The sequence below is a fragment of the Coregonus lavaretus genome, assembly GCF_964263955.1.
Source record: "Coregonus lavaretus genome assembly, chromosome: 14".
Lineage (NCBI taxonomy): Eukaryota > Metazoa > Chordata > Actinopteri > Salmoniformes > Salmonidae > Coregonus > Coregonus lavaretus.
Window position 1 is genome coordinate 5388060 of NC_140001.1, and position 24534 is coordinate 5412593.

Genomic DNA, 24534 nt, shown 5'->3' on the forward strand with positions numbered 1-24534 from the left:
AATTATACTGCACATTATCATCTGTCACAATATAAAAATGCAAATATTTCCTTTGGCCCTCCTGTGGATTTTTCTATTTGCATACAACAGTGATTGAAACAGGCTACTGATGTATCGTACACACATCTACTAATGTACCGTTCACACATCTACTAATATACCAAACATACATCTACTATTTGTGAGCTTTAACAGTGTGTGAATTGGGAGCTTTAACAGAGTGTGAATTGGGAGCTTTAACAGAGTGTGAATTGGGAGCTTTAACAGAGTGTGAATTGGGAGCTTTAACAGAGTGTGAATTGGGAGCTTTAACAGAGTGTGAATTGGGAGCTTTAACAGAGTGTGAATTGGGAGCTTTAACAGAGTGTGAATTGGGAGCTTTAACCGTGTGTGAATTGGGAGCTTTAACAGTGTGTGAATTGGGAGCTTTAACAGAGTGTGAATTGGGAGCTTTAATGGTGTGTGGGCGTTCTTGTTCTTTACTCGTATTCTTTATTAGCCCAGCACCTACGTTTTAAAGGACATGCGTATGACCACAAACTTTTCCTTAAACGTATAAGGATCCCACACCTTATGGATGTGTCCTGAATTGCACCCCTATTTCCTTAATAGTGCACTACTTTTGACCAGAGCTCATAGGGCTGTAATCAAAAGTAGTGCACTATATAGGGACTAGGGTGCCATTTGGGATGCAGGCCCATTTCATTTAACCACCAGAGAAGGAAACTCTGCTGGGTTTTGATTGACCACCGTATTAGCAACATGGTGGCTTTCTCTTCCTTTCTCTACTATATTCATGAAATACGTAACGCCATGTTCATTTAAGGTCACGTACAAATGGGCCGACTTTACTTTAAATGACTTTTCTTCCAGGGGTACCTATACAGTAGCAGCCGGTATTATTCTAGTGGCGTTTTCAATTAAGGTCTGGTTCAATGAGAGTTCGGCTCAGACCTAAGGCTGGGCTAAACATTGGCACCTCCATTCTGGGGAGAAGTGGGAAACATACTGGTCTGTCAGTTTCCCTTCCTGCAATCACCTTTTCCCTGTACGACGGGAAAAGCATAATTGAGCTAAAATTGAGCCTGCCTGATTTGGGGGTTGGCCGGGGCCAGAACTGAACCTATTACTCAGGTAAATCAATCTATCATAGCCCCACACCTCCACTGTATCAGAGAGTAGTGAACTGGTACAGTCCAAACTACAGTACCATAGCTTAGGAGACCTCTGCACAGCCGACTGAACAGTAGACTTCATCGATAGATAGGATTAGAATACTATTATATGATGGAAGAGTATTCAATATATTTCTATGGTAAACTACTACTGCTGTATCTGAACTTGATCAGATGGGAGACACCCAGCAAACAGGGGACGTCCTAAGGACGTCCAGGAGACCATGACACAACCTCCTGACATTCCAGGGACGTCCTATCGACTCATTTTTGTTCAGAAGTCAAACAATGACACAACCCTGACAACTTGTCAAGTAAAAACGACACTAAATGTCAGATTTTTCCCTCATCAATTAGCCTAAAACATATCCAATTACGTAATCGTCTCTCTGAGCCAACTATTATATTGAGACCTCAGTAGACCTCAAAATCTGATTCTGGATCAGAAGATTGAAGGTTCGAGGCCCTTCCTGGGACTGATGGAAACTTTCAGAAGTAGACAATAATACAATTGTTTTTAATATGTCCAGTCTCTCCAAAGGTGGACCAAAAAAGCTAAAGCTGTTTGTGTATGTGTTAGACCAGGGCTGCCCAATCCCGGTCCTGGAGGGCCGAAACACTTCTGGTTTTTGTTTCTACCTGGTAGTTAATTGCACTCAGTGTTGTCCCAGGTCTGAATTAGTCCCTGATTAGAAGGATAGAATGAAAACAATAAGTGTTTTGGCTCTCCCGGACCAGGATTGGGCAAGCTCTGTGTCAGACCAAAGCAGGTTAGACCGACTTCTATCTGAGCTGTAAAAAGTCATTCATTCATCGGACGTCTTTCTCCCATCATCCAAGAGCCTGGTGACAACACATGACAAATCATCGGGCCACTGCCGGCCTGATGGCCCCCTCAGCCCATAAATCGGGTCCCCTGACATTACTGATATGCCTCTCCTCTCTCCCGGCAGCTAAATATGAACAGGCCATCTAATGGCCCCGGCAGCAGCCAACAGATGGAGAAGAAAAGCAAAAAAAAAAAGGACTGTGTTCTAAATGACACCCTGTTCACTATGTAGTGCACTAGTTTTGACCAGGGCCTCTAGTCTAAAGTAGTGCACTATATAGGGAATAGGGTGCCATTTGGAACGTAGAAAAGGTTTCCTCTCTGAGCTGAGATAAACAGGGGCACATTCACATTCAGCAGCCTTACAGCGGGGTCAAACCAGGGAGAGAACAGTGGTGAACTTGAACTGGTCATAGTTTGGACCTTTCTGATCATATGTAAATAAATAAAAACACACTAACAGCCTTGTTTTTCATGAACTAACACTCACACTTGGCTTTCCCCCTACTAGCACTGACTTTGCTGATAGCTGCTTCGTTGAGGAAAAATGTACTTACTATGACTATGAGATATGTGGTTGTCCCCCCTACCTACAGTGTATCTTAAGATGAATGCACGCCACTAGCACTAAGTCACTCTGGATGAGAGCGATAAGAATGACTTAAATGTAAATATTTTACTGCTACGGTGTGCTTGTGCTAACGTTACTAAATACCACTGCTGCTGCTAAAGTATATGATGTCATATAGCAACGCTCAAAACACTGGAAAGATACCAACTACATGACTTGGATGTGGATGTGCTGGTGTGAAGGGATATATGGTGCTCATTCACAATACATTAGTGTCAAATCTACAAGTGTAATTTCTTAGATTAACCACAAATCTAGCAAAAGATTAACTACGAATCTGTTTTACAAATAAATGTGTCCAGAAGCTGTGAACTTAAGGCGTCTGCATGTTTCCCATCCGGAACAGTTTGTGCATTTACTGTGACGTATATATATATATGTATATACTGTGACGACATTTTGTGACGTTTCTTTGTTCATTTTGGTCTTTGTCAAGGTTTTAGTTTTTTAGGCTGTTCATGCACAAACATTTTTATTGTCGAGTTGAAGTCTGTAGCCGAAGTCTACGTCCCTTCGTCGGTGACTGAGCAACAGTAGGGATTATTCAATTAAGTGTTTGTTGTCAACGAGAGACAAATATTTTTCATGCAAATTTTTTCATTGCGAAATACTGCACCAAACATCCTAGTTAGATGTCAAATTGCTTGACTAAGATGCCCTCAACAAAAACAGCTAAATTAATGACAGATTTCTTGAGTTATCTTAGATTAATTTGGATTAGTCCAGAACTGACCTGGTTCCCTTTAACATAGTCCAGAACTGACCTGGTTCCCCTTTAACAAAGTACAGAACTGACCTGGTTCCCTTTAACACCATCCAGAACTGACCGGGTTCCCTTTAACATAGTCCAGAACTGACCTGGTTCCCCTTTAACACAGTCCAGAACTGACCTGGTTCCCTTTAACACAGTCCAGAACTGACCTGGTTCCCTTTTAACAGAGTCCAGAACTGATCTCGTTCCCTTTAACATAGTCCAGAACTGATCTTGTTCCCCTTTAACAGAGTCCAGAACTGATCTGGTTCCCCTTTAACAGAGTCCAGAACTGACCTGGTACCCCTTTAACACCGTCCAGAACTGACCTGGTTCCCCTTTAACAGAGTCCAGACCTGAGTCCAGAACTGACCTGGTTCCCCTTTAACACAGTCCAGAACTGACCTGGTTCCCTTTAACAATGTCCAGAACTACATTTTACATTTACATTTACATTTTAGTCATTTAGCAGACGCTCTTATCCAGAGCGACTTACAGGAGCAATTAGGGTTAAGTGCCTTGCTCAAGGGCACATTAACGTCATTTAGCAGACGCTCTTAGCCAGAGCGACTCACAAATTGGTGCGTTCACCCTATAGCCAGTGGGATAACCACTTTACAATTTGGGGGGGGGGGGGGGTAGAAGGATTACTTTATCCTATCCCAGGTATTCCTTAAAGAGGTGGGGTTTCAAATGTCTCCGGAAGGTGGTGAGTGACTCCGCTGTCCTGGCGTCGTGAGGGAGCTTGTTCCACCATTGGGGTGCCAGAGCAGCGAACAGTTTTGACTGGGCTGAGCGGGAACTATGCTTCCGCAGAGGAAGGGGAGCCAGCAGGCCAGAGGTGGATGAACGCAATGCCCTCGTTTGGGTGTAGGGACTGATCAGAGCCTGAAGGTACAGAGGTGCCGTTCCCCTCACTGCTCCATAGGCAAGCACCATGGTCTTGTAGCGGATGCGAGCTTCAACTGGAAGCCAGTGGAGTGTGCGGAGGAGGGGGGTGACGTGAGAGAACTTGGGAAGGTTGAACACCAGACGGGCTGCGGCATTCTGGATGAGTTGTAGGGGTTTAATGGCACAGGCAGGGAGGCCAGCCAACAGCGAGTTGCAGTAGTCCAGCCGGGAGATGACAAGTGCCTGGATTAGGACCTGTGCCGCTTCCTGTGTAAGGCAGGGTCGTACTCTCCGAATGTTGTAGAGCATGAACCTGCAGGAGCGGGTCACCGCCTTGATGTTGGCGGAGAACGACAGGGTGTTGTCCAGGGTCACGCCTAGGCTCTTCGCACTCTGGGAGGAGGACACAGCGGAGTTGTCAACCGTGATGGCGAGATCATGGAACGGGCAGTCCTTCCCCGGGAGGAAGAGCAGCTCCGTCTTGCCAGGGTTCAGCTTGAGGTGGTGATCCGTCATCCATACTGATATGTCTGCCAGACATGCAGAGATGCGATTCGCCACCTGGTTATCAGAAGGGGGAAAGGAGAAGATTAGTTGTGTATCGTCAGCGTAGCAATGATAGGAAAGGCCATGTGAGGATATGACAGAGCCAAGTGACTTGGTGTATAGGGAGAAAAGGAGAGGGCCTAGAACTGAGCCCTGGGGGACACCAGTGGTGAGAGCACGTGGTGCGGAGACAGCTTCTCGCCACGCCACTTGGTAGGAGCGACCGGTCAGGTAGGACGCAATCCAGGAGTGAGCCACGCCGGAGATGCCCAGCTCGGAGAGGGTGGAGAGGAGGATCTGATGGTTCACAGTATCAAAGGCAGCAGACAGGTCTAGAAGGACAAGAGCAGAGGAGAGAGAGTTAGCTTTAGCAGTGCGGAGAGTCTCCGTGACACAGAGAAGAGCAGTCTCAGTTGAATGACCAGTCCTGAAACCTGATTGGTTTGGATCAAGAAGGTCATTCTGAGAGAGATAGCAAGAGAGTTGGCTAAAGACGGCACGCTCAATAGTTTTGGAAAGAAAAGAAAGAAGGGATACTGGTCTGTAGTTGTTGACATCAGTGGGGTCGAGTGTTGGTTTTTTGAGAAGGGGAGCAACTCTCGCTCTCTTGAAGACGGAAGGGACATGGCCAGCGGTCAAGGATGAGTTGATCAGCGAGGTGAGGTAGGGGAGAAGGTCACCGGAGATGGTCTGGAGAAGGGAGGAGGGGATGGGGTCAAGCGGGCAGGTTGTTGGGCGGCCTGCAGTCACAAGTCGCAGGATTTTATCTGGAGAGAGAGGGGAGAAAGAAGTCAAAGCATAGGGTAGGGCAGTGTGAGCAGGACCAGCAGTGTCATTAGACTTAACAAAGGAGGATCGGATGTCGTCAACCTTCTTTTCAAAGTGGTTGACGAAGTCATCCACAGAGAGAGAGGAGGGGGGGGGGGGGGGGGGGGAGGATTCAGGAGGGAGGAAAATGTGGCAAAGAGCTTCCTAGGGTTAGAGGCAGATGCTTGGAATTTAGAGTGGTAGAAGGTGGCCTTAGCAGCAGAAACAGATGAAGAAAATGTAGAGAGGAGGGAGTGAAAAGATGCCAGGTCGGCAGGGAGTTTAGTTTTCTTCCATTTCCGCTCCGCTGCCCGGAGCTCTGTTCTGTGAGCTCGCAATGAGTCATCAAGCCACGGAGCTGGAGGGGAGGACCGAGCCGGCCGGGAGGATAGGGGACACAGAGAGTCAAAGGATGCAGAAAGGGAGGAGAGGAGGGTTGAGGAGGCAGAATCAGGAGATTGGAGGGAGAAGGATTGAGCAGAGGGAAGAGATGATAGGATGGAAGAGGAGAGAGTAGTGGGAGAGAGAGAGCGAAGGTTGCGGCGGCGCATTACCATCTGTGTAGGGGCAGAGTGAGTAGTGTGGGAGGAGAGCGAGAGAGAAAAGGAAACAAAGTAGTGGTCGGAGACATGGAGGGGAGTTGCAGTGAGATTAGTAGAGGAGCAGCATCTAGTGAAGATGAGGTCAAGCGTATTGCCTGCCTTGTGAGTAGGGGGGGACGGTGAGAGGGTGAGGTCAAAAGAGGAGAGGAGTGGAAAGAAGGAGGCAGAGAGAAATTAGTCAAATGTGGACATAGGGAGGTTGAAATCCCCCAAAACTGTGAGGGGTGAGCCATCCTCAGGGAAGGAACTTATCAAGGCGTCAAGCTCATTGATGAACTCTCCAAGGGAACCTGGAGGGCGATAGATGACAAGGATATTAAGCTTAAATGGGCTAGTGACTGTGACAGCATGGAATTCAAATGAGGAGATAGACAGATGGGTTAGGGGAAAAATTGAGAATGTCCACTTGGGAGAGATGAGGATTCCTGTACCACCACCCCTCTGACCAGATGCTCTCGGGGTATGCGAGAACACATGGTCAGACGAGGAGAGAGCAGTAGGAGTAGCAGTGTTTTCAGTGGTGATCCATGTTTCCGTCAGCGCCAGGAAGTCGAGGGACTGGAGGTTGGCATAGGCTGGGATGAAGTCAGCTTTGTTGGCAGCAGAACGGCAGTTCCAGAGGCTGCCTGCGACCTGGAACTCCAGGTGTGGGGTGCGTGCAGGGACCACCAGGTTAGAGAGGCAGCAGCCACGCGGTGTGGTGCGTTTGTGTAGCCTGTGCAGAGAGGAGAGAACAGGGATAGGCAGAGGCATAGTTGACAGGCTGTAGCAAATGGCTACAAAAATGCAGAGGAGATCGGAATGAAATGAGCTAAGCATCTGGGAGAGGAGAGAGCAGGGCCTCCCTCACCAAAAACTTCTACCTCAGAAACTAAAATTGTTTCACTGAACCACCCGAACAAAAACTCTCCCAACTTCCACCTTTAGAAATCAGAATTGTTGTGAACCACAGCGGTTCAATGTTTAAAGGAATAGACTCAACCCACTTTATTCAGCTAGCTAACTATGACACCATAGCTAACTAGCAAGCTAGCATCCAATAACAATAACACACCGTTTAGCACCAACACTTGGTCACAACAAACCACCAATAGTGTGATAACACACTAAACAGATCATTCGTGTCTGTGTCAAGTTCCTTTCATGACGCAGCAATGATTAAACGTTGGCTAGCTAGGACAAGTATATTGTATTTGGCTACTACCGTACAGTTAGCTGGTCGTGTTGGGTAGCTAGCAATGGCCACTGTGTTGACTTTGTTTGAAGAACGGCTAGCTAGCTAGCTTCGTGCTACACCCGGCACACAATGGCTATTGTGTTGACTCTGACTCTGTTCGAACAGCCGGCACGGCCGAAGACACTGCCAAGACACACCAATAGTGTGATAACACACTAAACAGATCATTCGTGTCTGTGTCAAGTTCCTTTCATGACGCAGCAATGATTAAACGTTGGCTAGCTAGGACAAGTATATTGTATTTAGCTACTACAGTACAGTTAGCTGGTCGTGTTGGGTAGCTAGCAATGGCCACTGTGTTGACTTTGTTTGAAGAACGGCTAGCTAGCTAGCTTCGTGCTACCCCCGGCACACAATGGCTACTGTGTTGACTCTGACTCTGTTCGAAAAAACAGCTAGTTAGCTCGCTTCGTGCTACAGCCGGCACGGCCGAAGACACTGCCAACCTACAGTAACTAACCACAACAACCCACGATGCCTAGCTATGACGCCGTAGCTAACTAGCAAGCTAGCATCCATTAACACACAATTTAGCACCAATACTTGGTTACAACAAACTGCCAAGAGTGTGTTAGCACACTAAACAGATAATTCATGTCCGTGTCTAGTTCCTTTCATAACGCATAACGCAGCAAAAAATTAAACGTTGGCTAGCAGCACATTAACATTGGAAACAGCTCTCCACCGTTGCTAATCGTTACCAGTAGCTACCCGCTAGCTAGCTAGCCTCGTGCTTCGATACTAACCTACTATTACCTACGGAAACCTACAATAACAACAATACTAACCTATGATAAATACAATACCTAACTACAACTAACTACCTACCTACGATCTAATACATGGTTAAGCTTTACTCAACACCATATGAGAAGCTTACCTCCTGCTTACCTCCAGCTAGAGAAAAACACGTTATAACAACACTGACAAAGGAGAAGAATGACCTGGTTCCATTTAACAAAGTCCAGAACTGATCTGGTTCCCCTTTAACAGAGTCCAGAACTGATCTGGTTTCCATTTAACACAGTCCAGAATTGATCTGGTTCCCCTTTAACACAGTCCAGAACTGATCTGGTTCCCCTTTAACAGAGTCCAGAACTGACCTGGTTCCCTTTAACACAGTCCAGAACTGATCTGGTTTCCCTTTAACAGAGTCCAGAACTGATCTGGTTCCCCTTTAACACAGTCCAGAATAGGAAGTAGCTGTAACCCAGCCTCACAGCACACTCATTAAAACTAGTGACCTTTCTATACCAGACACACTGTATTATTGAATCACTAGGATAACCAAACACAGAGAGAGAGAGAAAGAGTCTGGTAAACATGCAAAACTTTCCTCCGTCAAGCCTTTGTGCATGTAACCACACACACACACACACACACACGCACACACACACACACGCACACACACACACACACACACACACACACACACACACACACACCGTACAGTTCTCTATCCAAACGTACTGTACAACCAAAGGCTTCACCCCAGTGTGACAGTAGTCTTTAATCTACAGCCTGTATAGTAGCTGATAATAGTAAAGTTACCAGGATGTTACCCTGGCCTACATCTCTTCTGGACAGTAACCAGGATGTTACCCTGGCCTACATCTCTTCTGGACAGTAACCAGGATGTTACCCTGGCCTACATCTCTTCTAGACAGTAACTAGGATGTTACCCTGGCCTACATCTCTTCTGGACAGTAACTAGGATGTTACCCTGGCCTACATCTCTTCTAGACAGTAACCAGGATGTTACACTGGCCTACATCTCTTCTGGACAGTTACCAGGATGTTACACTGGCCTACATCTCTTCTGGACAGTAACTAGGATGTTACCCTGGCCTACATCTCTTCTGGACAGTAACCAGGATGTTACACTGGCCTACATCTCTTCTAGACAGTAACTAGGATGTTACCCTGGCCTACATCTCTTCTGGACAGTAACTAGGATGTTACCCTGGCCTACATCTCTTCTAGACAGTAACCAGGATGTTATCCTGGCCTTCATCTGTTCTGGACAAATTGATTGGAACCAAACAGCTACTTTTGCCAAAAATGCATTGTGGGCCAGGGGGGTATGATGTTCAGTAATGGTAGGGAAATTGCAGTCCCATAAGTCACGCCTTGTCTTTTCTGTAATTGCAGCTGTCAGAAAGGTTAATTGCAGTATTGAAGGTCCCCAAGAACACAGTGGCCTCCATCATTCTTAAATGGAAGAAGTTTGGAACCAACAAGACTCTTCCTAGAGCTGGCCGCCCAGCCAAATGGGGCAAACGGGGGAGAAGGGCCTTGGTCAGGGAGGTGACCAAGAACCCGCTGGTCACTCTGACATGGCTCCAGAGTTCCTCTGTGGAGATTGGAGAATCTTCCAGAAGGACAACCATCTCTGCAGCACTCCACCAATCAGGCCTTTATGATAGAGTGGCCAGACGGAAGCCTCTCCTCAGTAAAAGGCACATGACAGCTCGCTTGGAGTTTGCCAACAGGCACCTAAAGACTCTCAGACCATCAGAAACAAGATTCTCTGGTCTGATGAAACCAAGACTGAACTCTTTGGCCTGAATGCCAAGCGTCACGTCTGGAGGAAACCTGGCACCATCCCTACGGTTTAGCATGGTGGTGGCAGCATCATGCTGTAGGGATGTTTTTCAGCGGCAGGGACTTGGAGACTACTCAGGATAGAGGGAAAGATGAACGGAGCAAAGTACAGAGAGATCCTTGATGAAAACCTGCTCCAGAACGCTCAGGACCTCAGACTGGGGCGAAGGTTCACCTTCCAACAGGACAACAACCCTAAGCACACTACCAAGACAATGCAGGAGTGGCTTCGGGACAAGTCTCTGAATGTCCTTGAGTGGCCCAGCCAGAGCCCAGACTTGAAACCGATCTAACATCTCTGGAGAGACCTGAAAATAGCTGTGCAGAGACGCTCCCCATCCAACCTGACAGAGCTTGAGAGGATCTGCATAGAAGAATCTGAGAAACCTCCCAAATACAGGTGTGCCAAGCTTGAAGCGTCATACCAAAGAAGACTCGTGGCTGTAATCGCTGCCAAAGGTGCTTCAACAAAGTACTGAGCAAATGGTCTGATAAATATTTTTTTTATTTTATTTTTATAAATTTGCTAACATTTCTAAAAGCCTGTTCTTGCTTTGTCATTATGGGGTATTGTGTGTAGTTTGATGAGGGGAAAAAAACAATTTACTCCATTTTAGAATAAGGCTGTAACGTATCAAAATGTGGAAAAGGTCAAGGGGTCTGAATACTTTCTGAATGCACTGTATGTGTTAGTCTGTATGTGTGTGTGTGTCTGTGTCTGTGTCTGTGTCTGTGTCTGTGTGTGTGTGTGTGTGTGTGTGTGTGTGTGTGTACAGTCGTGGTCAAAAGTTTTGAGAATGACACAAGTATTGGTCCTCTGTAGCTCAATTGGTAGAGCATGGCGCTTGTAACGCCAGGGTAGTGGGTTCGATCCCCGGGACCACCCATACGTAAAGATTTATGCACACATGACTGTAAGTCGCTTTGGATAAAAGCGTCTGCTAAATGGCATATTATTATGATATTATTATTGGTCTTCACAAAGTTTGCTGCTTCAGTGTTTTTAGATATTTTTGTCAGATGTTACTATGGTATACTGAAGTATAATTACAAGCATTCCATAAGTATCAAAGGCTTTTATTGACAATTAGATTAAGTTTACGCTGTAGTATCTGAGGAATTTATGACTTTGTTAATGTTTGCAAATGGTAGCTTAGAGAATGTTGATTCAGCTTAGGGAAGCATCTGGGGAGCAGTTTTAGAGGGGCACCCTAAAGCAGAGGAAGTCTGTTGTGTGGACTCCTGGGAGTGGTCTGTAGGGAAAACACCCATATCAGATTACATAGGATATATACTATGGTTTGGGACAAAGGACGGTGAGAATAGCATATTTAGAATTTGGGTCGGCTGTTCTCCGGGTGTCTGCAGACATCCATAAATTGAAGCTGGAATACTCTGATATAATAAACCTTTATGATCAAAGTACAGCGTCAGTGGATTTCCTTGTTCTCACAGCATAATTAGCAACGTTTTCTCGACACAACAACGCAAAGTGTCAATATTTGCAGTGTTGACCCTTCTTTTTCAAGACCTCTGCAATCCGCCCTGGCATGCTGTCAATTAACTTCTGGGCCACATCCTGACTGATGGCAGCCCATTCATCCATAATCAATGCTTGGAGTTTGTCAGAATTTGTGAGTTATTGTTTGTGCAGCCACCTCGTAAGGATTGACAACAAGTTCTCAATGGGATTAAGGTCTGGGGAGGTTCCTGGCCATGGACCCAAAATTTCGATGTTTTGTTCCCCGAGCCACTTAGTTATCACTTTTGCCTTATGGCAAGGTGCTCCATCATGCTGGAAAAGGCATTGTTCGTCACCAAACTGTTCTTGGATGGTTGGGAGAAGTTGCTCTCGCAGGATGTGTTGGTACCATTCTTTATTCATGGCTGTGTTCTTAGGCAAAATTGTGAATGAGCCCACTCCCTTGGCTGAGAAGCAACCCCACACATGAATGGTCTCAGGATGCTTTACTGTTGGCATGACACAGGACTGATGGTAGCGCTCACCCTGTCTTCTCCGGACAAACAATCGGAAAGGGGATTCATCAGAGAAAATTACTTTACCCCAGTCCTCAGCAGTCCAATCCCTGTACCTTTTACAGAGTATCAGTCTGTCCCTGATGTTTTTCCTGGAGAGAAGTGGCTTCCTCGCTGCCCTTCTTGACACCAGGCCATCCTCCAAAAGTCTTCGCCTCACTGTGCGTGCAGATGCACTCACACCTGCCTGCTGCCATTCCTGAGGAAGCTCTGCACTGGTGGTGCTCCGATCCCGCAGCTGAATCAACTTTAGGAGACGTCCTGGTGCTTGCTGGACTTTCTTGAGCGCCCTGAAGCCTTCTTCACAACAATTGAACCTCTCTCCTTGAAGTTCTTGATGATCCGATAAATGGTATTTAGGTGCACTCTTACTAGCAGTAATATTCTTGCCTGTGAAGCCCTTTTTGTGCAAAGCAATGATGACGGCACGTGTTTCCTTGCAGGTAACCATGGTTAACAGAGGAAGAACAATGATTTCAAGCACCACCCTCCTTTTAAAGCTTCCAGTCTGTTATTCTAACTCAATCAGGATGACAGAGTGATCTCTAGCCTTGTCCTCATCAACACTCTAACCTGTGTTTACGAGAGAATCACTGACATGATGTCAGCTGGTCCTTTTGTGGCAGGGCTGAAATGCAGTGGAAATGTTTTTTGGGGATTAAGTTCATTTTCATGGCAAAGAGGGACTTTGCAATTAATTGCAATTCATCTGATCACTCTTCATAACATTCTGGAGTATATGCAAATTGCCATCACAAAAACTGAGGCAGCAGACATTGTGAAAATTAATATTTGTGTCACTCTCAAAACTTTTGACCACGACTGTATACAGTACCAGTCAAAAGTTTGGACACACTTACTCATTCCAGGGTTTTTCTTTATTTTTTACTATTTTCTACATTGTAGAATAATAGTGAAGACATCAACACTATGAAATAACACATATGGAATCTTGTAGTAACCAAAAAAGTGTTAAACATATCAAAGTATATGTTATATTTTAGATTCTTCAAAGTAGCCACCCTTTGCCTTGATGACAGCTTTGCACACTCTTGGTATTTTGCACACTCTTGGCACTCTTGGATTTCTAGCACCTCAGAGCACAGCTGTCTTGCATGATGTACAAGCGCAACTTTCTGATCCGACCTACTCTGCAAATGCACTTCCACGTTGTCATGCTGATGTGCTATTTGTTGCGACTTGGCTACCTGCCAAACTTTTCGTTTTTTACTTTTAATAACTGTTTAATCAAAACTCTGCGTTTAACTTTTTTTCATTCAATTTTTTGACGCTTTAATACATTTTACATTTACATATACGTCATTTAGCAGACGCTCTTATCCAGAGCGACTTACATGAGCAATTAGGGTTAAGTGCCTTGCTCAAGGGCACATCGACAGATTTTTCACCTAGTTGGCTTGGGGATTAGAACCAACGACCTTTTGGTTGCTGGCACAACGCTCTTAACCACTAAGCTACCTGCCGCCCAATAATAATACCTGGATATCAACTCATACAACGCTAAAACTAGTAAAGGAAAGTCCTTACTTCCAGGGTATGAGTGGGACTCCAATTGTTGTCCAGTACATGCTGTAACAGTATGTTTTGTATCCCCCACGACTACAGACACTGGAGACACGCCCATCACAGCTCTGAGAGGCTACACCGTATCCCCCACGACTACAGACACTGGAGACACGCCTGACAGCTCTGAGAGGCTACACCGTATCCCCCACGACTACAGACACTGGAGACACGCCCATCACAGCTCTGAGAGGCTACACCGTATCCCCCACGACTACAGACACTGGAGACACGCCCATCACAGCTCTGAGAGGCTACACCGTATCCCCCACGACTACAGACACTGGAGACACGCCCATCACAGCTCTGAGAGGCTACACCGTATCCCCCACGACTACAGACACTGGAGACACGCCCATCACAGCTCTGAGAGGCTACACCGTATCCCCCACGACTACAGACACTGGAGACACGACTGACAGCTCTGAGAGGCTACACCGTATCCCCCACGACTACAGACACTGGAGACACGCCCATCACAGCTCTGAGAGGCTACACCAAACACCAACACGCAGCCGGGCCGGTGCGTAGAAAGGACCTGCCACTGATAACCACCCAGACATCACCCGCTCTCACGTTCAACGAGAGACAGACAACAACACAGTTGTGCAGGGGGGTATCCGCGGCCATGGAGGGAGCATCTGAGTCCCCGGCGGAGCCAGGAAATGTTTGTTCCCTTGGACTGTCGGCGTGCAGCAGTGAAAAATCATTTAAATCTGCTGGGGACACGCTAGCTATTAAATGTATAATATGCGACATGTTCGCTGTTGTCATGGGGAAAGGTCCGATGGATACCTTCATTTGTAAAAAAAAATAAAATAAAATTGTAACTTGATGCAGCTAAAGAAAGGATTATTACTCTTCATGAAGAAATACAAAATTTGACCAAGCGCCTTGAACTGAATAAGGATTCTATGAGACTATCGGCATCTTTAAATGCTTCCTATCAAAACATCCAAGAGGATCATAATGGGACCTTCCTGGACTATGATCAATTTCCACCACTGCCCCCCTCTACTAGCTTGAACCAGAAAATGGCTGCTCCCTGTTCCACTCCAGGTGAGCGTAAATGGATGCGTGTCGGAACCACAAAGGAGAATAATCTTTCTTAGCACGCCTGCCTTTTTCTCCGCGTCCAGACTTTCAAATCCCTTTTTTCAGCCCTTGTACTGGCTGTCCTCTGCCGGGGGCTTGGGTGTTCCCTCCATGGCTGTGGATGCCCCTCCAGCTACCTCTCCCTGTCCTAGTCAATCAACTGCCTGGGCACAGCCTGGACCACCACGGCCCCCCTCTGCTGGGCCGTGCTCTCTGGATCAGAGCTCTGTCCCTTTGGCGGTTGTGGCCTGCATGAAGCCGGCATCTCAGCAGCCCTCTTCTCAGGTGAGTTCTGTGGCTCTGGACTCGCAATCTGCATCGAGACACGGCAGAGGCCGGATCATTCCGACGATTGTGATAGGGAGTTCGATGGTGAGATATACACTACCAGTCAAAGGATTGGACACACCTACTCATTCAAGGGTTTTTCTTTATTTTTGGCCATCGTTTTTGATGTCTTCACTATTATTCTACAATGTAGAAAATAGTAAAAAATAAAGAAAAGCCCTTGAATGAGTAGGTATGTCCAAACTTTTGAATGGTACCGTATATCTGTAACTGGGGCAAAGACTTTTTCTGTTTTCCAATATCACCAGGTTGATTCCTGAGGCTGTGAGTCAGTCACTGGGGGCTGATACTGTCATTGTTCATGTGGGGTCAAATTACATTATGAAGGTCAGCTCAGAACAGCTGAAGATGGATTTAAAGAACTGATAGGGTCTCTACTTGACACCAACAAACGCCTCATAATATCTGGCCCTCTGCCCTCCCTAAAATGTGGCTTAGAACTGTTCAGCAGACTTTTAGCCCTCCATAACTGGCTACGACACTATTGCAGCTCTGTGGGTGTAACATTTATTGACAATTTTGATACCTTCTGGAAACAAAGGTTGTATTATAAGGGTTCCTGGATCCTTTCCCAGCATTATAAGGCTGCATTGAGACAATGACTTACCAATGACCCAAGTCCAGCTCATTTAATCCCTAACATTGTGTCGCTGAGTTGTCATAATGATTCAGCAAATGTACATTATCCTAGGGGCATTGGAAGACACAATGTAAATAACCTAATTTATGTCCCTCTTACTGCCCGGAATGCCTCTGCTGATCCTACAGCTATTGTATGCAGTATTCATATGCCTATGAACCAGAGTAATACTGTTAAAACTGAGGTGATGTGCCCTAGTAGGAAGTCCACTGTGTGCAGCTCACCCTGCACTAATAAAAATAACCAGAGTATGTCTACCTCTGCTAACTTTCCCAGTAAAGCAAGAAAAATGATCAACCATTCCAGAAAAGTGTTTAAAATAGCCCACGTTAACATATGTAGTCCATGATATCAACAATTTGCTAGTAACAGATGACATTCATATTCTGACTATCTCTGAAACTCACTTAGATAATACCTTTGATGATAAAGTGGTAGCAATACAAGGATATAACATTTACAGAAAAGACAGAAATGCCAACGGTGGAGGTGTTGCGGTCTATATTCAGAACCACATTCCTGTAAAGCTTAGAGAGGATCTCGTGTTAAATACTGTTGAAGTAATATGGCTACAGGTTCCCCTGCCTCACCTAAAGCCCATTCTGGTGGGAAGCTGCTAAAGACCACCAAGTGCTAACAGTCAGTATCTGGATAACATGTGTGAAATGCTTGATAATATGTGATATCAATAGAAAGGTATACTTTCTGGGTGATTTAAATATTGACTGGCTTTTATCAGGCTGCCCACTCAAGAGAAAGCTTCAAACTGTAACTAGTGCCTGCAACCTGGTTCAGGTTATTTTTCAACCTACTAGGGTAGTTACAAACAGTACAGGAATGAAATCATCAACATGTATTGATCATATCTTTACTAATGCTGCAGAAATTTGTTTGAAAGCAGTATCCAAATCCATTGGATGTAGTGATCACAATATAGTAGCCATATCTAGGAAAACCAAAGTTCCAAAGGCTGGGCCTAATATTGTGTATAAGAGGTCATACAATACGTTTTGTAGTGATTCCTATGATGTTGATGTGAATAATATTTGTTGGTCCGTGGTGTGTAATGACGAGCAACCAGACGCTGCATTTCACACATCTATGAAATTGCTTATCACAGTTACTAATAAGCATGCACCCATTAAGAAAATGACTGTAAAAATGGTTAAATCCCTGTGGATTGATGAGGAACTGAAAAATGGTATGGTTGAGAGGGATGAGGCAAAAGAGATGGCAAATAGGTCTGGCTGTACAACCGATTGGCAAACGCAAATTGAGAAATTCTGTGACTAAACTGAATAAAAACAAGAAGAAACTATACTATGAAACAAAGATAAATGACACAAAGAACGATAGTTATAAGTTTTGGAGCACCTTAAATTAAATTTTGAGCAAAAAGGCAAACTCCACTCCATCATTCATTGAATCAGATGGCTCATTCATCACAAAACCCATTGATATTGCCAACTGCTTTAATTATTTTTTTCATTGGCAAGATAAGCAAACTTAGGCATGACATGCCAGCAACAAACGCTGACACTACACATCCAAGTATATCTGACCAAATTATGAAAGACAAACATTGTAATTTTGAATTCCGTAAAGTAAGTGTGGAAGAGGTGAAAAATTTATTTTTGTTGATCAACAATGACAAGCCACCAGGGTCTGACAACTTGGATGGAAAATTACTGAGGATAATAGCGGAAGATATTGCCACTCCTATTTGCCATATCTTCAATTTAAGCCTACTAGAAAGTGTGAGCCCTCAGGCCTGGAGGGAAGCAAGAGTTATTACCCTACCTAAAAATAGTAACGCCCCCTTAACTGGCTCAAATGGCAGACCAATCAGCCTGTTACCAACCCTTAGTAAACTTTTGGAAAAAATGGTGTTTGACCAGATACAATGCTATTTTACAGTAAAAAAATTGACAACACACTTTCAGCATGCTTATAGGGAAGGACATTCAACAAGCACAGCACTTACACAAATGACTGTTGATTGACTGTTAGAAATCGATGATAAAAAGATTGTGGGGCTGTTTTGTTAAACTTCAGTGCGGCTTTTGACATTATCAATCATAGTCTGTTGCTGGAAAAACGTATGTGTTATGGCTTTACACCCCCTGCTATATTGTGGATAAAGAGTTACCTGTCTAACAGAACACAGAGGGTGTTCTTTAACCTCCTAGGGCTTAGTGGTCACATACGTGGACAGCACTTTTTAGCTCTTATGTCCACAATTGTGTAGAAGTTCTGTCATATTTCATGGCTTATTCTGATTTAGATATTTATAAAAGCCTTGTATATTTGTCATGACATGCAAATTTGAAAAAAAAAGTGTAAAACTAGCAACTTTGTAGGTCGCTAAACATGAAGTACACGTAAGTGTACTTATGGACTGAGGCTCCTCGAAACAGCTAATATGCTTGTAAACATGCACACACGTAAAATGGGAAAAAAGCTAGCTCTGATGCAGCTAAAAAGCTGTACATGGTCCCAATGAAATAAATAACAATTAAATCACTAAATACATACATACATACTTAAATTAGTTGTGTTGAAAATGTTAGCCTAATGCAATTCGGACCATGAATCCACATATGTGGACATCATTTTTCTCTAAAAGTACATCATATCAAAAGATGATACTTAGTTTTTATTCTAATTAGGTTCCAATAAGCCCAAATAGCAAAGAGAAATAAAAAATGCATGTAAACAAACAGCTTGGGCCTTAAGAGGTTAATGGAAGCCTCTCCAACAAAATCCAGGTAGAATCAGGAATTCCCCAGGGCAGCTGTCTAGGCCCCTTACTTTTTTCAATCTTTACTAACAACATGCCACTGGCTTCGAGTAAAGCCAGTGTGTCTATGTATGCAGATGACTCAACACTATACATGTCAGCTACCACAGTGACTGAAATGACAGCAACACTTAACAAAGATCTGCAGTTAGTTTCAGAATTGGTGGCAAGGAATAAGTTAGTGCTAAATATTTCAAAAATTAAAAGCATTGTATTTGGGACAAATCATTTACTAAACCTCAACAAAATCTTGTAATGAATAATGTGGAAATTGAGCAAGTTGAGGAGACTAAATTTGATTGGAGTAACCCTGGATTGTAAACTGTCATGGTCAACGCATATTGATACAACAGTAGTTAGGATGGGGAGACGTCTGTCCATAATAAAGCGCTGCTCTGTATTTTTAACAGCACTATCAACAAGGCAGGTCCTACAGGCCCTAGTTTTGTCACACCTGGACTACTGTTCAGTTGTGTGGTCAGGTGCCTCAAAGAGGGACTTACGAAAATTGCAATTGGCTCAGAACAGGGCAGCACGGCTGGCCCTTGGATGTACACAGAGAGCTAACATTAATAATATGCATGTCAAACTCTCCTGGCTCAAAGTGGAGGAGAGATTGACCTCATCACTACTTGTATTTGTGAGAGGTATTGACACGTTGAATGCACCAAGCTATCTGTTTGAACTACTGGCACACAGCTCGGACACAAGACATGCCACCAGAGGTCTCTTCACAGTCCCCAAGTCAAGAACAGACTATGGGAGGCGCACATTACTACATAGAGCAATGACTACTCTATTCCACATCAAGTAACTCATGCCAGCAGTAAAATTAGATTTAAAAAACAGATACAAATACACCTTATGGAACAGCGGGGACTGTGAAGCAACACAAACATAGGCACAGACACATGCATACACACACATGATAACATACACACTATACACACACGTACACATGGATTTTGTGTTGTAGATATGTGGTAGTAGAGTAGGGGCCTGAGGGAACACACTTAATATGTTGTGAAATCTGGTATGAACGTACTGTAATGTTTTTAAAATGTATAACTGCCTTAATTTTGCTGGACCCCAGCAAGATTAGCTGCTACCTTGGCAGCAGCTAATGGGGATCCATAATAAATACAAATACAAATGCACACACACACACAGAGACCCGTGCCTCTTTTCCCATTAACATCATTACATGGTGTGATGCTTGCAACATCAGCGTGGTTCGTGTGCCTCAGCTGATAAAAAGAACAACGTGCCGCAACTTTGAAATAACCTAAAATATCCGGACATGGTAAAGAGGGATCAAAAAGCTGTTACAGCTGTGGAAGATTTGATTAACAACACACAGACACTCAGAGGCCATTTAGCTTTTTATCCAGAAGCACGGCTCAAGTTATTCTCATTAGGAGCTAATAGGATCCTTAGGAACAAGGGAGCAATTTCCCGGGGGAAGAACAATAGTGGTGGGACTTGACCTGTAAGCGACTTAGAAGCTCCCATCAGTGTCCTGCATAGGAGTGATATTTTATGGAATGGAAAGTTAAATGTATATATGACCTCTGTCCCCTGCTAACCCGAAACATCTGTAGATAATCCTCTTAGTGCAGACCTCTCTTCCCTTCTTCGTCCGACACAGACCCTTAAACGGTGTAGTCTGGTGTCCAGGAGAATGGGGCCATCTCTGTAGTTTTCTTCTTGGTAGTAGGGTATAATAATACAGATGCCGTATCTTAATCTGAGCCAGTTTGCTACAGCAGGAAAATAATCCTGCAGAAACAGGAAATGTGAATTGTTATGTGGTTTATAATTAATTGATTTTTTTTTGTAGGGGTTGATATATGTTTTGTTAGGGCAAATCAAGTTAGACATTTTAAAGTGGAAATTACAAACTTTAGAAGCCTTTTTAAACCTTGACCACATTACAAGTTTGCAACAACAGGAGGATCAAATTAAGATACGGCATCTGTACAGTAGTTAAATACTGTGTATGTGTCCAGACCCATCTGTTTCTACCCCAGTGTCTAGCCCTCTGTCTGTACCCAATGTAATACAACCTAGCACCTGAACCATTTGCAAGCACCCCTCAACTCTGTGGTTGACTGTCTGTCTGTGAATCCACCTGCTGGACTTGTCACTGTGACACTCCAGACGTTTCCTGTATGGCGTTCCTGCAGGCCTGTAAACCTGTCAGAGTGCTGCCGTACTCTAATCCAGTGGTTTTTATCAGGTCTTTAGGCTATGAAATGTCCTTGTGATAGACTAGCATCCTGTTCAGAACTCATCACACAACAGAAACAGGGGACAGGCTCTTGTCCAATGGGCTGTTCTGGCTCGGACAAGGCTAGGCTGTGTTCAGTACCGATGCAATGAAAATGGACTGGACTGGTCATTTAAATGGACATAGTAACATGGTTTTCCTACACTTAAAATTGAAAGATTCAAAACACCATCATTGTGTACTGAAACCATGAAAAGTAGTGCACCTTAAACTGAGATCTGGTGTTTGAAAGTAAAGACAATGTAAGTGTTTTGAAGTACTCTGAAACACCCAAAGTGGTTCTTATTGTATTTTTGTATTTTACCCCCTCTCATCGCTGCAACTCCCCAACGGGCTCGGGGGGGGGCGAAGGTCGAGTCGAGTCGTGCGTCCTCCGAAACATGACCCGCCAAAACCGCGCTTCTTAACACCCACCCGCACCAATGTGCCAGAGGAGGTGTTCCCCTGACGACCGAGGTCAGCCTGCAGGTGCCCGGTCTGCCACAAGGAGTCGCTAGAGCGCGTTGAGCCAAGTGAAGCCCCCCGGCCAAACCCTCCCCTAACCCGGACCACTTGTGCGCCACCCTATGGGACTCCTGATCACGGCCGGTTGTGATACAGCCCGTGATCGAACCCGGGTCTGTAGTGACGCCTCTAGCACTGAAATGCAGTGCCTTAGACTGATGCGCCACTCGGGAGGCCCTGAATATCGTTTTTTTTGAAAGAGTGTTGTGAAAAAAACTTTTGGGGTTTCAGTACATTTAAAAGGCTGCATCAAAAGACCCAATTTTTTTTTTTTTTTCTGACATATATTCATTTTCCGTGACTAATTTTGTACATGTATTGAGATTAACAGACAGAGCTGTCATATTTCTCCATAGTTTGCTGAAATATGTTCACATTTTAGAGGACACTTGGAATGTAATACTTTTCCTGGCATATACAATGGCACTAATTATATAGGCTACTACAGTTGCCAGCTTTATTGAGATTATAAATGATGTTACAATCAAAATGTTTAGGGTGTTATAAGTTATAGCATAGTAAAGTTGGGTATTTTTGTGACAACGTGGATTTGAACCCGGGTCTCCTTGTCAGAATACTGCCCTAGTACACTCAGCCAGTCTACAGTGTTGCTCAACGCACAACTTTCCTGCTGCCGCCTTGGAATTTATTATTGTGCTGAAACACCCTTGTTACACTGAGCACATGGGGCCCGTGTGCTGAATCACCCTTGTTACACTGAGCACATGGGGCCCGTGTGCTAAATCACCCTTGTTACACTGAGCACATGGGGCCCGTGTGCTGAATCACCCTTGTTACACTGAGCACATGGGGCCCGTGTGCTGAATCACCCTTGTTACACTGAGCACATGGGGCCCGTGTGCTAAATCACCCTTGTTACACTGAGCACATGGGGCCCGTGTGCTAAATCACCCTTGTTACACTGAGCACATGGGGCCCGTGTGCTGAATCACCCTTGTTACACTGAGCACATGGGGCCCGTGTGCTGAATCACCCTTGTTACACTGAGCACATGGGGCCCGTGTGCTGAATCACCCTTGTTACACTGAGCACATGGGGCCCGTGTGCTGAATCACCCTTGTTACACTGAGCACATGGGGCCCGTGTGCTAAATCACCCTTGTTACACTGAGCACATGGGGCCCGTGTGCTGAATCACCCTTGTTACACTGAGCACATGGGGCCCGTGTGCTGAATCACCCTTGTTACACTGAGCACATGGGGCCCGTGTGCTAAATCACCCTTGTTACACTGAGCACATGGGGCCCGTGTGCTAAATCACCCTTGTTACACTGAGCACATGGGGCCCGTGTGCTGAATCACCCTTGTTACACTGAGCACATGGGGCCCGTGTGCTGAATCACCCTTGTTACACTGAGCACATGGGGCCCGTGTGCTGAATCACCCTTGTTACACTGAGCACATGGGGCCCGTGTGCTGAATCACCCTTGTTACACTGAGCACATGGGGCCCGTGTGCTAAATCACCCTTGTTACACTGAGCACATGGGGCCCGTGTGCTGAATCACCCTTGTTACACTGAGCACATGGGGCCCGTGTGCTGAATCACCCTTGTTACACTGAGCACATGGGGCCCGTGTGCTAAATCACCCTTGTTACACTGAGCACATGGGGCCCGTGTGCTAAATCACCCTTGTTACACTGAGCACATGGGGCCCGTGTGCTGAATCACCCTTGTTACACTGAGCACATGGGGCCCGTGTGCTGAATCACCCTTGTTACACTGAGCACATGGGGCCCGTGTGCTGAATCACCCTTGTTACACTGAGCACATGGGGCCCGTGTGCTGAATCACCCTTGTTACACTGAGCACATGGGGCCCGTGTGCTGAATCACCCTTGTTACACTGAGCACATGGGGCCCGTGTGCTGAATCACCCTTGTTACACTGAGCACATGGGGCCCGTGTGCTGAATCACCCTTGTTACACTGAGCACATGGGGCCCGTGTGCTGAATCACCCTTGTTACACTGAGCACATGGGGCCCGTGTGCTGAATCACCCTTGTTACACTGAGCACATGGGGCCCGTGTGCTGAATCACCCTTGTTACACTGAGCACATGGGGCCCGACTGAGACTTGAGGTAAATACTGTAGACTTAACATGGACTTCACTCAATAAAACATGGGCATTGTTTTTACTTAAGTCCATGTTAAATCAACATATCTCAAGTCTGAATAGGAATTCCAACCTTTATTTTTTCAATACTTTATTTAGACAGATTAGAAACAGGAGGAGACAGAGAAGGAGTGAAAGTGGCACAGGCGGAAGCGGGAATTGTAGAAAAAAATTGTAGACCTCCATAAGTCTGGTTCATCCTTGGGAGCAATTTCCAAACGCCTGAAGGTACCACGTTCATCTATACAAACAATAGTACGCAAGTATAAACACCATGGGACCACGCAGCCGTCATAACGCTCAGGTAGGAGACGCGTTCTGTCTCCTAGAGATGAACGTACTTTGGTGCGAAAAGTGTAAATCAATCCCAGAACAACAGCAAAGGACCTTTTGAAGATGCTGGAGGAAACAGGTACAAGAGTATCTATATCAACAATAAAACGAGTCCTATATCGACATAACCTGAAAGGCCGCTCAGCAAGGAAGAAGCCACTGCTCCCAAACCGCCATAAAAAAGCCAGACTACGGTTTGCAACTGCACATGGGGACAAAGATCGTACTTTTTGGAGAAATGTCCTCTGGTCTGATGAAACGAAAATAGAACTGTTTAGCCATAATGACCATCGTTATGTTTGGAGGAAAAAGGGGGTGCCTTGCAAGCCGAAGAACACCATCCCAACCTTGAAGCACGGGGGTGGCAGCATCATGCTGTGGGGGTGCTTTGCTGCAGGAGGGACTGGTGCACTTCACAAAATAGATGGTATCATGAGGAAGGAAAATTATGTGGATATATTGAAGCAACATCTCAAGACATCAGTCAGGAAGTTAAAGCTTGGTCGCAAATGGGTCTTCCAAATGGAGAATGACCCCAACCAAGCATACTTCCAAAGTTGTGGCAAAATGGCTTAAGGACAACAAAGTCAAGGTATTGGAGTGGCCATCACAAAGCCCTGACCTCAATCATATAGAAAATGTGTGGGCAGAACTGAAAAAGCGTTTGCGAGCAAGGAGGCCTACAAACCTGACT

General features: G+C 45.2%; 1 protein-coding gene across 1 annotated transcript in view; it reads right to left on the bottom strand.

Annotated features, from left to right (window-relative positions):
- Positions 1 to 24534, bottom strand: part of LOC311141908 (extracellular matrix organizing protein FRAS1-like) — a gene marked incomplete at both ends in the record, with an annotated part of 243729 nt that overhangs the window by 175152 nt on the left and 44043 nt on the right.